Source organism: Solanum dulcamara, chromosome 2 (assembly GCF_947179165.1).
Source record: "Solanum dulcamara chromosome 2, daSolDulc1.2, whole genome shotgun sequence".
NCBI lineage: Eukaryota > Viridiplantae > Streptophyta > Magnoliopsida > Solanales > Solanaceae > Solanum > Solanum dulcamara.
In genome coordinates, this window is record NC_077238.1 from 7218143 (window position 1) to 7234903 (window position 16761).

Here is a 16761-nt window from a genome sequence, read left to right on the forward strand (position 1 = left end):
CATAAAAATATATATTAAAATGTAATTTATAAATATTTTTAAATTTTTTTTCATAATTTTTGTTTTCTTTCTTACATTTAGATTTGGACTTGAGAAGCCCATCTAAATAATATACAAAAAAACCATCTTATAAAGTTATATTATAAAGTTAAAACTTCAAACAATGTTCTGCCTCCATCTTATATGTTGATATTTTGTACTAGAACTCTTTTTAAAAAGTACTTCTCTGTGCTTTTTATTAGATACTATGAAAAATCCGAGAAACCTGAAAAAATCCGAAAAACCCGAGAAACCCGAGAAAAATTGATATCGAAAAATCCGACTTTTATTGATTTGGTTTGGTTTATAGATTTAATAATCCGACACAAATAGTTTGATTTGGTTTGTAAAACATCCGAACCAACCCGGTTCATGTACACCCCTAATGGTGACCACTGACCATTGACAAAATTATCATTTAAGTCATTGATAATACGTTTGTGTCCTAATAATTATTCAAAGATCACACTATTTCAGACATGATTAAAAGAAATTAATCATGCTTTAGGCATCATCCAATACATATATAACATTCATATTCATTTTTCACTATTCGAATTCGGGTGTGATGACACTTATTTATTTTTACCGAACAAATCAGCATAAATCCAACATTTATGGAAAGATAATACGAAAGCAATCTAAGTAAGATAGAAATATATTAAAGCAGAAGTCTTAATTAACTACATTAACCCCCAAAGACTGGTTGTCACATATATAAGTCTCTAATTCATCGAAAATGAAAATAAGTACAAGTCTTAATGTCTTTATCTCTCGAATAGAACAAAGCATAATAAAAAGGGACAAGGGAGATCACCAGCGTTGAACAACTACCTCTCAAAGTATCATATAACGTCATGATAATTGGGTGCACCTCTCTAGGTGAGGTAAAAAATTTAAATCTTATATCTATCTTATTTTTTCTCTTTCTAAAGTTTAGTAACACCTCTCCAAGTAGTTATCGGTAACCTTTTGGCGTTTCAATTAATTATTTTTTTTTTTTTAAATCTTTCAAAAACCTAAGTGTGTCACATTGAATATTACTACTATTTTTAGCACTTTAACAAGTTTAGTGTTAAGAACCTAAAATTCAAATGGATCAAATTTTTATCTTAAATTCATTGGTTCTTAATAGTGTAGTGTTAAGAACCTAAATATCGAACGAATCAAATTTACATCAGTTGTCTAAGCTCTACAAGAATGTAATAGCCACATACACAAGTCCAAAGAAGCTGGAATTTGCAGCAAAGGTTCTAAATGTTCGATACGCTATATTTATCCGAAATTGAAACCAAAATAGGAGCAGAGTCAAGTGTAGATTCAGTCACAATAGCTCGAGCAATGCATCGATTTGATCTTCCAACATTTTATCAACATGTTGACCTCATTGATGAGCCATTAGGATTAGCTGATAGCATGCACGGACACAATTTTATTTCTTAATCAAGACCTTCAATCAATCACCATGGTCAACCATGATTCCACCCATTCCAGGCTTTTCATAGATAGAATGTTGGGTAAAGTGTAATGACCCTGAAGGTCACTTTAGGAAATTTTTGAAAAATGATCGTGTTACCCCTCCTGATAGTTATTCGAGTCATTTCTGATCAATATTTGTTGTTAATTTTGGAAATTCGTTGGAAAGTTTTGAGTTTTGAATTTTTAAAGGCTGAAAGTGTTCAAAAGTGATTTTTAGTACAAACCGAACTACGAGTCTCGGAATGAAATTTCATCTATTTCATCAGCTCTAGATTGTGAAAATTGATCTAGGAGAGTCATCGTTTCTGAAATTGGAAATATATCGGAGATTTGAGGTTCTAAGTTGGAAGTTTGAAGAATTTTAGGCCAAGGTTTGATTTTGGTCAACTTTCGGAGTTTTGATACTTGGAATAGAATTCTGACTACTTTGTTGGATTCGGGATATGATTTTAGGTTTAGGAGTGGTCTTGGTTGATTTTTTTGAGGTTCCGAGCTCATTTTGGTATTTTGAGGCTTAAGGTTAGTTTAGTTGTGACTTTTTGGATTTTGAGTCAAGGAGACGTCGAATCAAATTTTGATAGTTCCATTGAGTCCAAAATGTCGAATTTAATAGGATAGTATATAAGGTTTATATTCTTGGGATTCCAAACGAATTCCGAGGGTTCAATTTGTGATATTTGGTGTTGAAGTGTTTGTTGTGTTTTCAGTTGCTGGTGCAAGTGGATTTACTCTTTGGGACCCCTAAACCTTATCTCGCGATTGCGTAGGTGTTGAACATTGTGCTTCGTGTTCGCATGGAGGGATTCTGCGATCGCAAAAGGTAAGTTTTGGGTGAGTCGCGATTGCATGAGCCATTCCGCGATCGCGAGGGTCAACTTAAATGAGTTGACGTATGACCCATCGCGATCGCGTAGCTGGGTGTCGCAATCGCGATGAATAATTTTATGCCTGAACAGTGTTCTTCCCCAAAGGTCGGGAATTAGCTCTTTTCCCCATTTTTGAGTTCTGAGAGCTTGGTAGATGCAAATTCTTGAGGGTTTTCGAAGAAAATCGATTGGGTAAGTGTTTACTACTCAAACTCATTATTACCCATCAATTATATCTTAGTTTTAACCTTTAAATCATGATTTTTGAACTTAAATTTTGGGGGTTTTCAAGAAATCAAGTTTTTAATGATTTGATGATTCTGAGTTGGTTTTAATTTTATTTTCAAAATGGTTTTCACTAAAAGATTCCTTGTATTGTGGGAAACATTTTCATCCACAAATTTTCAGATTTGCTCTTCGTTTTCACAATCGGATTTTTGGGTCGATTTCATCCCGGGTATTCAAAATTTATGATTTGGGTGTCATTGAACTCATTTTTTATTGAAAAGTCGTATTTGACTAGATTTTATTGATTCGGCGTATCGGCGTAAGGGCAAGGCTTAAGTTTCTGAGTAGTTGGGGTTAAAATTGAGTCAAGTGAACTTCTAAACCTTCGTTTAAACTTGTAGGATCCTGTGTTCTTGTTTTGAACGCTGGGAGTAATGGAAAGCGGTTCGGGATGATTTGATTATTCTGATTGAACTCAATAACGAAGAATGTAGGTTAATAAAATGACAAATTTGATGAGTTATAATGATACGTTCGATATGATTAAGCATTTGCTTAATTGTGACTATGTCAATAGATTGTTGTGACATGAGTTATGACTTGTTGATATCATTCCATTATTGTGACTTATATGAACATTGTCTATTTGCATTGGTTCTGATATACGGAGACGGAATTGATATGAGAATTATGTCAAAGGAAAATAGTTCCGGCGATTGATTATTATGCCGAAGGAAAATGGTTCCTACGGATACATGGACCATGTGATTTCCCCATGAATTCTGGCCTGCTAGTCAGTAGAGGTGTATCATTAGGATAGATATGCATCACTATACGTGACATCGGACTGCATTACATTGCATCGTACATCGTTTGGCATTTATGGACTGTGTTTACCCATTGTTGTTTTCGTAATTTATGCTATTGATTGGTGTGATTTGACAGAGACTTGAGTTGTATTGTTGCTGATATATACTTGTGCTACTAGAACTGTTAGACTGGGCTGATTTATATGCAGGTTGTAGTCTGAGATGCTCGGTTGATATATATGACATGAATACTTGTATTCTATTTAGCTTTGTCTAGTCTTAGTTGTTCGCTTGTTGGGTAGCATGTCGTTGGGTACTCACTCCTTGTTATCTACACTTGTGTAGGTTACGAATCCGGACAAAACTAAGTTCTCTAGAAAAACTCATGATCATTTGCCAATATATCTCAAGAATATCGAAGTAGAAATGTATTATTAGATGCTTTACATTGCATTTCTAATAGCCCTCATTACATGACCCTCTTGAATTTAGGTTACAGTTGGAAGTTACTTTGTGATAGGGTGTTTGGATCCGAACATGATCATCCTCCTGAGCTAGAAGTAACTGGAAAGAAAATAGCAAGAAAATACCAAGGACTACCCTTAACGATTTCAATGATTGCGGGATATCTTTCTAAAACGTCCAGGACATTAGAAAGTTGGAAGTATATGTTATTGTACTTTGAATAAGGTTAGCAAACCAGAAACAATAAATATGAAAATAAAAAAATAGTATCTGAGTCCACAAAATTCACTGTGTGTCCTTAAGGAATTTAATCCCCTCACTGTACCCGAGGTTAAGGATTATTTCCTCCCAAGATAAAACGGATAAACTATTAAAGAAGTAGCGGTACCTCAAACTTCAATAATTTCAGCAAACTCAAAAGCCAGCAACAAAATCACACAAAGACTCAACGTTGTTTATAAGAAAATATTTGCAGAAGAGAGAGAATTCAATGTTTAAATATGAGAGAAAAATCCTCTATTTATAGACAACAAAGGGTAGTTTGAACAAGTGCTTATTGTAGCTTATCGGAAAAGTCACAATCCTTCACAAAAGTCACAACCTTTCACAAAAGTCGCAGCTCTTTAAAAAAGTCACAATTTTTTTCCGGAAAAGTCACAACCTTTCGAAAAGGTAACAACCTTTCATTTTTCATTCACACCTTTAAAACCGAAGAGTATATTGCTCAAACCTTAAGTGAAATCATTGCTAGTCATCGAGATAAATGCTTAGGAGTTCTCGGTTTGAGTTACCACCACTTGCTTAATCTTAATCACCTTAAACCTTGTTTTCTTTCTATGAGTAGTTTCCTGGAGGATTTTCAGGTTGAGACTTGTAGATTGATCCAATTGTGGATAGCCGAAGATTATACAAGTATGAGGGATCGTTTAGACAATCGTCTCATTGCTATGTCCAGCTTAACAAAACTCAAAGCATTGAAGTGTTTCAGCAATAGTAAGCTCCAAACTTTTATTGGCAACCACTCTCCGCTAAGAGGTTTGTTTTCCCAACATCACTTAAGAGGTTGACTTTTAGGGGATGTAAACTTCCTTGGGAAGACATATCAATTCTCATGTTCATGTTGCCAAATCTCGAAGAGCTCAAACTTAAAGACAATGCAGCTCTTTTGAAGTGTGGAGATTGAGTGATGACGACAAGTTTAAAAGCCTTAAGTTGTTGTTATTAAGCAATATATATATAAATATATATGTCGGGCATTGGGAAGTTTGTAGTGATAGTTTCCCAAATTTAAAACGCTTTGTTCTAAAGAAATGCAACTGCCTACGAGAAATTCCAATAGATTTTGGGGAAATTGTACTTTGGAGTAGATTGAGTTACTGAGGATTCTGCAAAAAAGACTGAACAAGAATCAAGAAGACATGGGAAATAATTTCCTTAGGTCTACATGCATAGCAGTCAAACTAAGTTTTACATAATTTCTTTGGAAAATTCGTCCATTCTTCACATATTTAATTACCTTAGTGAGATTAAGGTGATGACTTCTATTTTTTATCTTGCATGTATGCAGGTTATTGGAACTTACTTTGAGGGACAAACATATCCCGCGCATAACTATAGCTTTAGTGAATTGAAATTTTGTTTGTTTTTAAAGTCAGAATAAAGAAGTAATTGCTGCAACAATTCACTAGCTAAAAGCTTGAAACCGCTTGGTCAGTAACTATATTTTGTCACAGTTCAGAACCTACACCAGCTATATGTTGTTCGGATTCTTCAAAAATGTTATTGTATTCGTATTGGATTCTCCAAAAATACACTTTTTTTGAAGCATCTGACACACACTCATCGATATTTTTGAAAAGTCTAAACAACATAGCTATATAGTATTTCTTGATCCTTCTTGAATTTATGGTATGCTTATATGTAAATACTCTCTCTGTGTTTCTATTTATGAGGCTTGGTTCAGAGTTCAAGGATCAAACTAATTAATGTTTGGTGTGAATTCGGATACAGAATTTTTGATTCTTTTGATATGAAATTTACATATTTAGAACCTACCGAAAAAGTACTATAAATCATCATTTGTTAACGAAAAGGATAAAATATACATTATTTATTTGACAACGAACATATATATGCATCAACTTTTTAACGAAGGATATATTTTATGTCTGGCTACCTTAAATTAATTATATATGCATAAATGCAATTCAATCTTGACTTTCTCAAGAGAATAGGCATAGAAGAAATAGAGGTTCATGGTTTGATTTGGATCGGTTATTAATTAAAATTAAAATTAAATTAATGTAGTCGATTTTTAAATTACTAAGACCAAATCAAATCAAATAACTAACTGTCGGTTTGGTTATTTAATATTTTGTTGAGGGCATATGCATCTTGATAGACACAAACACCTAATACATGAACAATCCACAGGAAAACTACGGTAGATTTAATTAAGCAATTAATTTACACTAGAGTTATTATTACACGAGTAAAGTGATTTAGTTAAACAATACTAAAGTCATTATACACCAAAGATCAAAACATCAAATTTTTATAGCCAATAAATAACCAAAAGCTCAACAACTGAGGAACTACCCGAGAGAGGGGGTACAAGAAAATTATATACCAAAATTTAAGTGTTGGGCTTAAAAAAATAGTAAAGTTAAAAATTTAAGTTAATTAAAATTTAACAAAATATTTATATTTTATTTATGAATAATATATAAATAATTATAAAATTTATATATATAATTTCTCAGTTTGGTTTGATTATTCATGCGGTTTTCTAGTAAAATCAAAATCAAATTAAATAGTATCGGTTTTCAAAATTTAAAACCAAACTAAACCAAATATGAAGGAAAATATTTTATTTATAAACTCAAAATTTCTTGAATCTTACTTCAAGATCTCTCTTGATCTTTCTATTCTGTATTTTCTGTGTATTGAAAATAACCTACCAACATTCCTATTTATAATAGTAAGAAATCTAATTAAACTAGGACTAGAAAATCTATTCCTATATGAACTAGGACAAATAAATCCTAACTACACATTAATTAAAGAATTACCAAAACTAACAAATCCTAAACAACTTAGGATTCTTTGAATTATTATTCCAACATTCTCCTGTTATTCAAAGTTGCATGCTTTTGCCTTTTTCTTCTTGTCATTGTTGTTATGTTGGAAAGTCTTTTTCTTCAATCTTCAATCTTCAATATCACTCTTATCGTTGTTGTTGTGTTGGAGAACTTCTCTTGAATCTTCAATTTTTTCTGTCCATTTCATAGGTACGGTCTATCCGATCCGTAGGATTGGTCTATGCGGCTCGTAGGCTCGGTCTACCCAATCCTAACTAGACATTAATTAAATAAATACCAAATATAACAAATCTTAAATAACTTAGGATTCATGCTCCAACTTTGAATTATTATTCCAACAAAATATCAATTTTTTAAATTAATTTGGTTCAAATTGCTATTTGATTTGATTTTTTAACCATAATAATGAACAACCCTAAATCAAACCAAACGCATAGTATACTTTGGGTTTCTTTATATCTAGATAAAATTTTAAAAAATTAACGATCTCAAAATAATTTTTTTGCACTTGCAGTATAAAGAATTTTGCTTTATTATGTTACCTTAAAAAGACAACTATATTTAATTGTTAGTAATGCTATCGTATATCCTGCCCCTTGAACAATCCTAAATTATAGCGGTACTTATTAAACTTGAACAAAGGAAAACAGATTCAAAAATGTGGAACTTGTGATTTTTATACTCCATGTAGACAATAATGCATAATAGTTTGAAACCTATTCATTTCAAACTATGGTCACATAATAAAATAAAATAAATATTATAGTTCGACGGACATCTTTTTCTATTGGAAATGCCAAAAAAGACTTTATTTGTGCGATCGGTGCAATTAGAAAAGAAATTAAAGTTCTTTCAGCATATCAACATGGATTGTGATGTAGTGGTAAGATTATTTCATCCTTAACCAGAGATCTCGAGTTTGAGCCCTGAATATGGAGAGAATTTTGTTGGGAGCATCACCCCCGAATGGACCCTGTAGTGCGTGATCCAAATTTAATCGAAGCTTCAATGTGGATTCTGAACACCGCGTGGAAAACAAAAAAAAGGAGTTATTTCAACATGCACACACTATTGCCCTTTCTTGAGAGTTTTTATCACTCCCCGACGTCCTTTTGAAACCTTATGTGATCGATGATTGAGGTGATTAGGCCAGTGGTGGTAACTCTATTAAAAAGATTAAAAATAAATAAAAAGATGTACTATATCAGTATTTTATATTAATATTAAAAAAGAGCAAAGAATTTTTTTTAAAAAAGAACAAAAAGAAAGGAGTCAAACTTGAGTATGAAATCAAATTACGGTAAAAAAATATTCAAAATTAAATGATCTGGAAAAAAAAAGAACAAATAGGAGAAAAGGAAAAAATGAGAAAAAAAGTATTAAAAAATGAGTGAAATTAAATTATGAAGAAAAAAATAAAACAATTAAATGATATTTAGGAAAGAAACAAGAGATGAAAAAATAGAAAAGGAAAGAAAATAGGCAAAAAAAGAATAATATAATTTGGAAAAAAACTAAATGAACAAAACAGGAGGAAAATAAATAATAAAAATCGAAAAAAAGAAGAGAAAACAATGAAAAAAGAATAAAAATAAGTAAAGAAATAGAAAATAAATGAAGAAAAAAAAAGGAAAAAAAGGTAATTACACCCAAAAATTATAATGAACATGAAGGATAAATGCTTTGGTCCTTTGGGATGGCTTAGCTGATTGGAGAGTGGTTAATCACACAGATGATCAAGGAACGATCTCCTTAATGGCTAATGTCTTCTGAGTCGAGTCTGTCGCATAGAATTTGCCTAATGCGATTTATATCTCCTGTATAATTTGCAGGATATTTCATTATAGGGACATGCTCACCCAAAGGACAGAGATTGTAATGACCATGTGTTATCCTGAGGTTAAAAAAAAGACTTTAATAGACATGAAAATAAATAAGCATGATAATATAAGTACTTTGATCATCGTGTATAATTATGTAAGTATTCTTTTTTCGTTTAACGAGTTGATGACAGACATGACTCTGTTAAAATAATCTACGATCAAATACCTAACTACCAATCGTGGCGATAATTACAATTTATAATTAGACAACATAATGAAACCGAAATTTTATTATTAATTGTTGATATATAGTGACCATAGACAAAATAAATCATTGATAATATGTTTGTGTCCCAATAATTATTCAAACATCACACTATTTAAGACATGATTAAAAGAAATTAATCACGCTTTAGGCATCATCCAATATATATCTATTCATAATCCATTCTTATCCATTACTCTTTAGATGTTTTGTCTTTACTTCCTAATCTTATCTACTTTACTCATCAAAAGTAATTAAAATAGGAGGGGTCGGGGGCAGGGCCGCTCAACAGAATATGTGGCCTAAAGTAATTTTTTTAAAAAGAGGCCTAAATATATTTCACTCATTTTATTTTATATATTTTAGTTTGAGTCGAAATAAAGATTTAGATATATCAAAAATATTTAATATAATTATCTTTAATTAAAAATATATAGTATATAGAAAATATTTTTTAAATTTTATGACCTTAAACATATTATGTAATTCTTATAAGAAAGTGTGATTAAGGCTAAAATGGAAAATAGCAGTAGATTTTTTTGTGAATGTAGAAATATGCAAATTATAGACACCTAAAATAAAATAGAGGGAGTATTTGATGAAACATATATATCTTTGCATAATGTGAGAATCCACGTTTTATAGATGGATAATACATTTATCACATACTTTAATAGATTTATAATACATTATGTCAGTTTATTACTACACAAACATAATATATATTTTAAAACACTTATAATATATTTATATTGTATGCATAATTCACTTTTAATACAAGTGTAGATTTATCATAATATTGCTATATATTGCTACAAACGATAATAAATAAAAAATATCATTAAAATCAATAATTAATTTTTAAAAAACATTCAATCAACTAATTTTTTCTATATATAATTGGGGCCTTATCGATCTTGGGGCCTAAAGCAAGTGCTTTACTTGCTTTAGGCTTCAGCTTGCACTGAGGAGGAATATAAAATACTGTGGTGGATTCTGATTAGAGTGATCAATCGTACCTACATGTCTAGAGTCAGATTCAAAATTTTAATTTGATGAGTTTAATTTTTATATTTTTTATCACTAAATGTATTGCGACATTAAAAATTATGAGTTGAAAATGTTACATTTTTTGAAATTTTGATTATCTTTTACGTATATATTTAAACCACGTATTAAAATTAAGGATTTAGTTAAATATTTGCATTGTTTATTTTTTAAAACGAGATCAAAGTTATATATCGATTATAATGGAAGCAATCCAATGAAAATTTTTATTTATTTTTCTATAGTATCAATGTATATAACACGTTAATAAGATGTAACAAATGGGCCAAATGAAGGGAACGGGAATAGTAAGCGATACCAAATTATCAATAAAGCAGTTCAAAAGATTCAAAGTTTTTTTTGGAAATGGTCTTAATTAAGTTATTTCAGGACGCCATATGGTTAATTATTGCCCCACACGTTTTGGGCCACTAAGGATATTAGGCAGTTGTCATATAGTATTATTCTAAGAAAATCTCAACATTAAATGGAATTTTTGCATAAACTGTCCTTATTTTGGGATGATCTTTAAATTTTTGATTTTTGATTTTGTCATTTAGTACTTTAAGTAACAAAAGAATTTGCAAGGTATAACTTCAGATTGTTGAGTGGCACAAGTTATGTCATAAGGCATAAGTTCAACTCTTGAATTTTTTTTTAAAAAAAAAAGACGCAAGGCATAAGTTTAGACTGTAGCAAAAGTTATATCATCAAGCATAACTTCAATGAGACAAATTATATATTGTGTAATTTCTAAGAAGATGTTGTTTATTTATAGAAGTTTTCCCTATATTATTTATTAGAAAAGGAGTTTGAGGGATCTTAGAGATATTTTGAATGAAGTGGAGGCTTCCATCCGACGTTTTGTGTGACAAAAAGATACCACCAAAGCTTAAAGATAAGTTATATAAAGTGGTGCTTAGACCGAATTTGTTATATAAGGCAGAATGTTGGCTAGTTAAAAATTCTCATGTTCAAAAAATGCGAGTGGCAAAAATGAGGATGTTGAGATGGATATATGAAAATATTAGAAGCGATCAGATTAGGAATAATGATATTTGGGACAAAGTGGACATGACCTCCGTGATGGACAAAATGAGGAAAGGAAGTCTAAGATGGTACGGGCATCTAAAGAGAAGATGTGAGGATGCCTCCAGCAAGGAAGTGAGACAGGTTGAATATAGTGAGGTTGAAGAAAGGTATTGGGGAGAGGTGATTGTGCAGGATATGACGCATCTTCAGCTTACTGAGTACATGATCTCAGATAGGAAGGTATAGAGATCGCGTTCTAAGGTAGAAGGTTAGTAGGTAGTAGACGAGTGTTGTTGCCTTTCTAGGGTGTAGTCTTGTTGGTGTTTATCGTTGTACTAGTTGTATTATGCTTGCTTATATTATCTATCATCATTTGTTCTTTAATGTGTTTCCACTGTCACACTATTTTGTTGTCCTTCTTGTTCTTTTCTAGTAGGTTTTGCACTGTTTTCTTTCTTTTTCTATACTTTTTACTTGAATTTATTGCTCTTGAACTGAGGTCTCGGAAATAGACCATCTACCTTCATGAGATAGAAAGAAGGTCTGTGTATGCTCTATCATCTTCAAACCCACTTATAAGATTTTATTGGATATATTATTATTGTTATTGAAAAAAATAAATTATTCTAATATTATTTATTAATCATGATAAACTTATTCTAAAATTTATAACCAAACAAAATTATACTAAAATCTTATCGGAAGACTATCTATGTTTGTCCGGCATATCAAATGATCCTGGAGTGTATTATCCCATTCAATATTTCAAGGCCGAATTACTAGTTCAGTAAAACGCGTGGATGCAACCCATCAATCATCAGCATTGCAATAATTTGTTCTTTCCTCTTATCTTTTCTTTTTTTGATGAGGCCTAAAGTTGCGTGTAGGACTAATTAATTAAAAGGATTCTTAAGATTAAGCTTTAGATTTTGTGGGATTACTTACAAACCAATTAGGTAACTCTTTCATGAATATCTTAATTGGCCGGTGTGCAATTAGTTCATGTCTTAGTTTTGAATTAATTATTGGAAAGACGTCCAAATGATGTAATTACATCTGTCAAAATATCATCAACCTCCAACCAATATATATAATCACACCTTAACTGCTTGCCACGTGTTATTGCAAATGATTTAGGAGTTGAATTCAGATTAAATTCATCATAATACGTCTTTATTAACAATATTATGCACATTTCATATACAATTGAGACAACCATCTAGGGATTGGAGTGAGGGTGAGGTTTGTGGGTCTATGTGGGGAGAGGGGGTTTGGGTAGGAGTGTTGGACTCATGGGTTTTTGGTCTTCTAATTATGTGATTTAGACCAACAAAAAAAAATCCTAAGCTAGTAGTGAAGTTAAGCATAAAATCTATTTTTTATTATTGTGTTATGCGTCTTATACTACTCACACTTTAAATATTTAAACATGAACGTGCGGGAGGAAAAGAGTGTTTGAGTACCACATCAGTGAGAAAATATGGGTTTTTGTTCTTCTAATATGATTTTGTGTAATCCTTGCCTCATAAACAAATTTTAAAGATTTAGTTAGATTCAAAATTGATTTTTTTATCAATGAATTGATCGAGGTGTGGATCGGATTTTGGGGTTGGGGTGGGAGGAGTGGAAGTGGAAATGGGAGTGGGAGTGGGAGTGGATAGGAGACAATTAATGTGAAATATATCTTATTTATTAGTTTGAAAAGAACTTAACAATCTGACTTTTTTTGATTCATTCCTCCAAGGAAAAATATATATGTGATACAATATTGAAATAAGGAAACTAATTATTTCCTTATAAATATGCTACCAAATATGCTATCAAATATTAAGGAAAACTAATTATTTCCTTACAAATATGCTATCAAATATTATCAAATAACTACCAAATATATTATAATGCAATACCCCCCCCCCTCAAGTTGGAGCATGGGAATCAAAAATGCCCAACTTGGAAAGAAAGAAGTCAAACTGAGTTTTGTCGAGAGCTTTGGTTGTATGTCGGCTGTCCATTCATTAAAATTGTCGCCCTTGAAACGAGTAGGCGTGATACAGTCCCCGGGTCGGTCTTGAGGGCCGAGAAAATAGAGAGAATTAGACTCAATTTTGGGTGGTGGTGGAGGAGGTACGTCCTCACCAACCATGAAAATTTACAATGAAAAAAAAACTCTGATGGGATGACCTTACTAGAAAATAAAAATTTTGTGGATAGGATCGGCTAAAACAAGCAAATAGTCACCGAAAAGATGGCACTGTGCTACACAAATTGAATATGAGAAAGTAGTCACCGGAAAGATGGCACAGTGCTACACAAACACTGAGGGATATAGGGTTGACACAAAACAACCCAAGAAATTATATGGATAGGGTCGGCTTGATGGCACGACCCTACTGAAACAAGAAAATAGTCACCGAAAAGATGCTCAGTGACCTGTCTGACTGAATTTTCTTGCCTTGCGTTTGAGATTCATACATATAACATTGATCCTACTTTTGTTAACATATCTATGGGCCAGACGGGCGGCATATATGGGTAATAGCCGTCCGCCGACAGCGAAAGCTCTTTGATTCACTACCAAGATCGTAGAGGCTCTGATACCCTGAAAAGAACTTAACAATCTGATTTTTTTTTGATTTATTCCTCCAAGGGAAAATATATATGTGATACAATATTGAAATAAGGAAACTAATTATTTTCTTATAAATATGCTACCAAATATTAAGGAAAACTAATTATTTTCTTACAAATATGCTACCAAATATATTATACTGCAATATAGTTTTTTATACTTTCATCAAAGAAATTATTTTTCTTATTTTTTAAGGAAATTACATTTAAAGAAGATATTTTTGAGTGAAAGGTAAAAAACACACTAAGGGATCATTTGGTAAAGTGTATTAAAAGAAATAATGTATGCATTAACTTAGTATATTAGTAAAAAAAATATTTTTTGGTACATTTTTTCTGGATATGTATAACTATTACACATTCTATTGTGTATTGAGGTGTGTATTATTAATACATGAAAAATTATGGTATTAGTAATGCAATGGATTTTAATGCATGCATTAGCATGACTAAAGATCAAATTGGCCCCCAAAATCTTTTTTATATCTTTTTCATCATATTGTGGATGGTATCTTTCTAAATAAATATTTTTAAAAAAAAAAAGTTATGCAATGCATGTTATTTTTAATACTCCAAACCAAACAATGAATAAAAAGTATAAATTTTGCATAATTAATGCAAGTATAACTAATACAATAATTACTAATACAATCTATTTAATATTATTCTTACGAAAAATGGTCAAAACTACCCTTCAACTATTTAAAATAGAGCACATATGTCACATTCCGGGAGGGTACCCTAGACGTGACCGGCACTCGAAAGCCATATCTGGCCTTCAAGCGAACCACTTAGTCCAGTTACACTTTCATTCATTCACATTCTATCAGCGGAAGACTCTATCATAGGAATACTATCCATAATATAGGGCCAAAGGCCAAACAACTATCAAATCAATAATCAGCTAGAATAAAACTAGTAAAACGAACGACTCATCATTCCCACACTATAGTCTATGAAGCCTCTATCAACAATCTAGGAGGTGCCAATAACAAGCCCATGGCTACCAACAATCAAAATAAAAGAGACAAAACAATGTTATAAAGATAATCTCAGCATCCTCCGGAGACTAGGAGGACTCACCAACCAGTGGAAAGTGGGGAAATTTTCAACAGTGCGTCGGTTGATGATCTCTAGTTCCTATCTCTTCATCATAAGACGATGCAGGCCAAATGGCGTCAGTACATGGAATGTACGAGTATGTAAAATGGCCAAATGAAACAAACATCAAGGAAGAATCAAATCAACTCGGAATTTCAACTCAAGAAAAATAACAACTCAATCAACTGTCCTAAGTCTAAACAAGAATATGGTTTAGACGAGACAAATCACACACCATTCAACTCAATCCGACTCAGAGTACTATCAAGACCTATATGGGAGTTTCTCTTATCCGACAACCATCACTTATGAGCCAGTGATAGTACAACAAACCGACGTTGTTGCCACGTCCGTTCATACTTTTCCAGAGTATGAACGAATCAACCAATCACGGATCCCATCGATCAGTCAAGTCCTATCATTTCAGGACAATAAAGTGGGAAACATCTGACTTTAACGGTTCGATCCCATGGGAAGCTTCCGACTTTAATGGTTCAATCCCTTCTTATGTTGGCGGCGTAGTTCATGAGTTTCGAGTATGGACTATACTCTTACCCAACTCGATGCTCGATACTCCTCCTAAGATTCAATGCTCATAAAACTCCATTCACTCAACTCAATCAAATCATATCGACAAGTCTCATTTACAACCTTGTCAACTCATCAACTCTATCACCATCAAATCTCTCCCAATTATACTATCCGATCAATCCCAATCACATCTTTCAAGAGTAGATTAAATATGCATTTATAACAACATATAAACCTATCCAATCGTTGCTCTATTCACTGGACAAATCTTTTGGGACTCAACACAACTCCAAAGTTTGGAATCAACAATTCAAGAATAAGCAACATATGTAAGAAAATTGTCATTCTTTATCATAATCAACATAGTTAAGAAATCAATAATTTAAGTTCGACCTCTCATCTCAATCAACTCATAACAACATGAAGCACATCACTTTCTCGACTCCACAACATCCACATAATAGAAATTAGGGTAATAGATGAAAAAGACCTATTTGGACCTAACTCTACCAATAAACTTCATTCTTATGGACAATAAATCTCAAAGAAGATGTAGGGCACATGGGTGGACTCAACCCATGCTTTGAGCAGCCTTCCATACCTTAGTGAAGACTTTGAAGAAAACCTTGATGTTGGGTCTTCAATGGGAAGCTTGAATCTTTGAAGTTCTTGAAGCAATCCTTATTGGAAATGGAGAAGAAGAGGAAGAGAGGGAAATTTCTAGGGCTTTTAGAGAGAGAGAGGGACTGAAAATAATCATCCAAAAATGTTCAAGGCTTGTGTATATATAATTTGGGAAATACCCAAATTGCCCTTTCTTCGAAAATCTGGAAAAAATGGCTAAAACACTCTTGGCGCGATAGTGGCACATCGCGCCACTGCGGCGCCAAGTCGAATTTAGGCTTAAAACATGCACATCGGATAGTGGCACATCGCGCCAAGGACCAAACTACTGAGGTTGTTTTATGGCGCTATAGTGGCGCATCGCGCCCTTACAGCGCCAAGCCCATATTTTCTGGGTTTTGGAAAATAGGCTTAAAAACCCTACACATCTTCTAGTGGCGCGCCACGCCAATGACCAAACTACTGAGGCTTGTTCCCGGCGCGATAGTGGCGCGTCGCGCCACTGCGGCGCCAAGCCCAGGTTTCCAGCAGTTGTCACCCAGGCCTGAAATTCCTACAATACTAGTCCATCTTAGGATAGTTATAACTTTTGACTCCAAACTCCAAAAATTACAATCTTAACGGCGTTGGAAAGAAGACTCGAAGACCTTTAATTCAATAGGTCATGGGCTACCCAGATCGTCCTATTTCAAAATATATGGTCGCTAGAAGTCGACCCCTTAT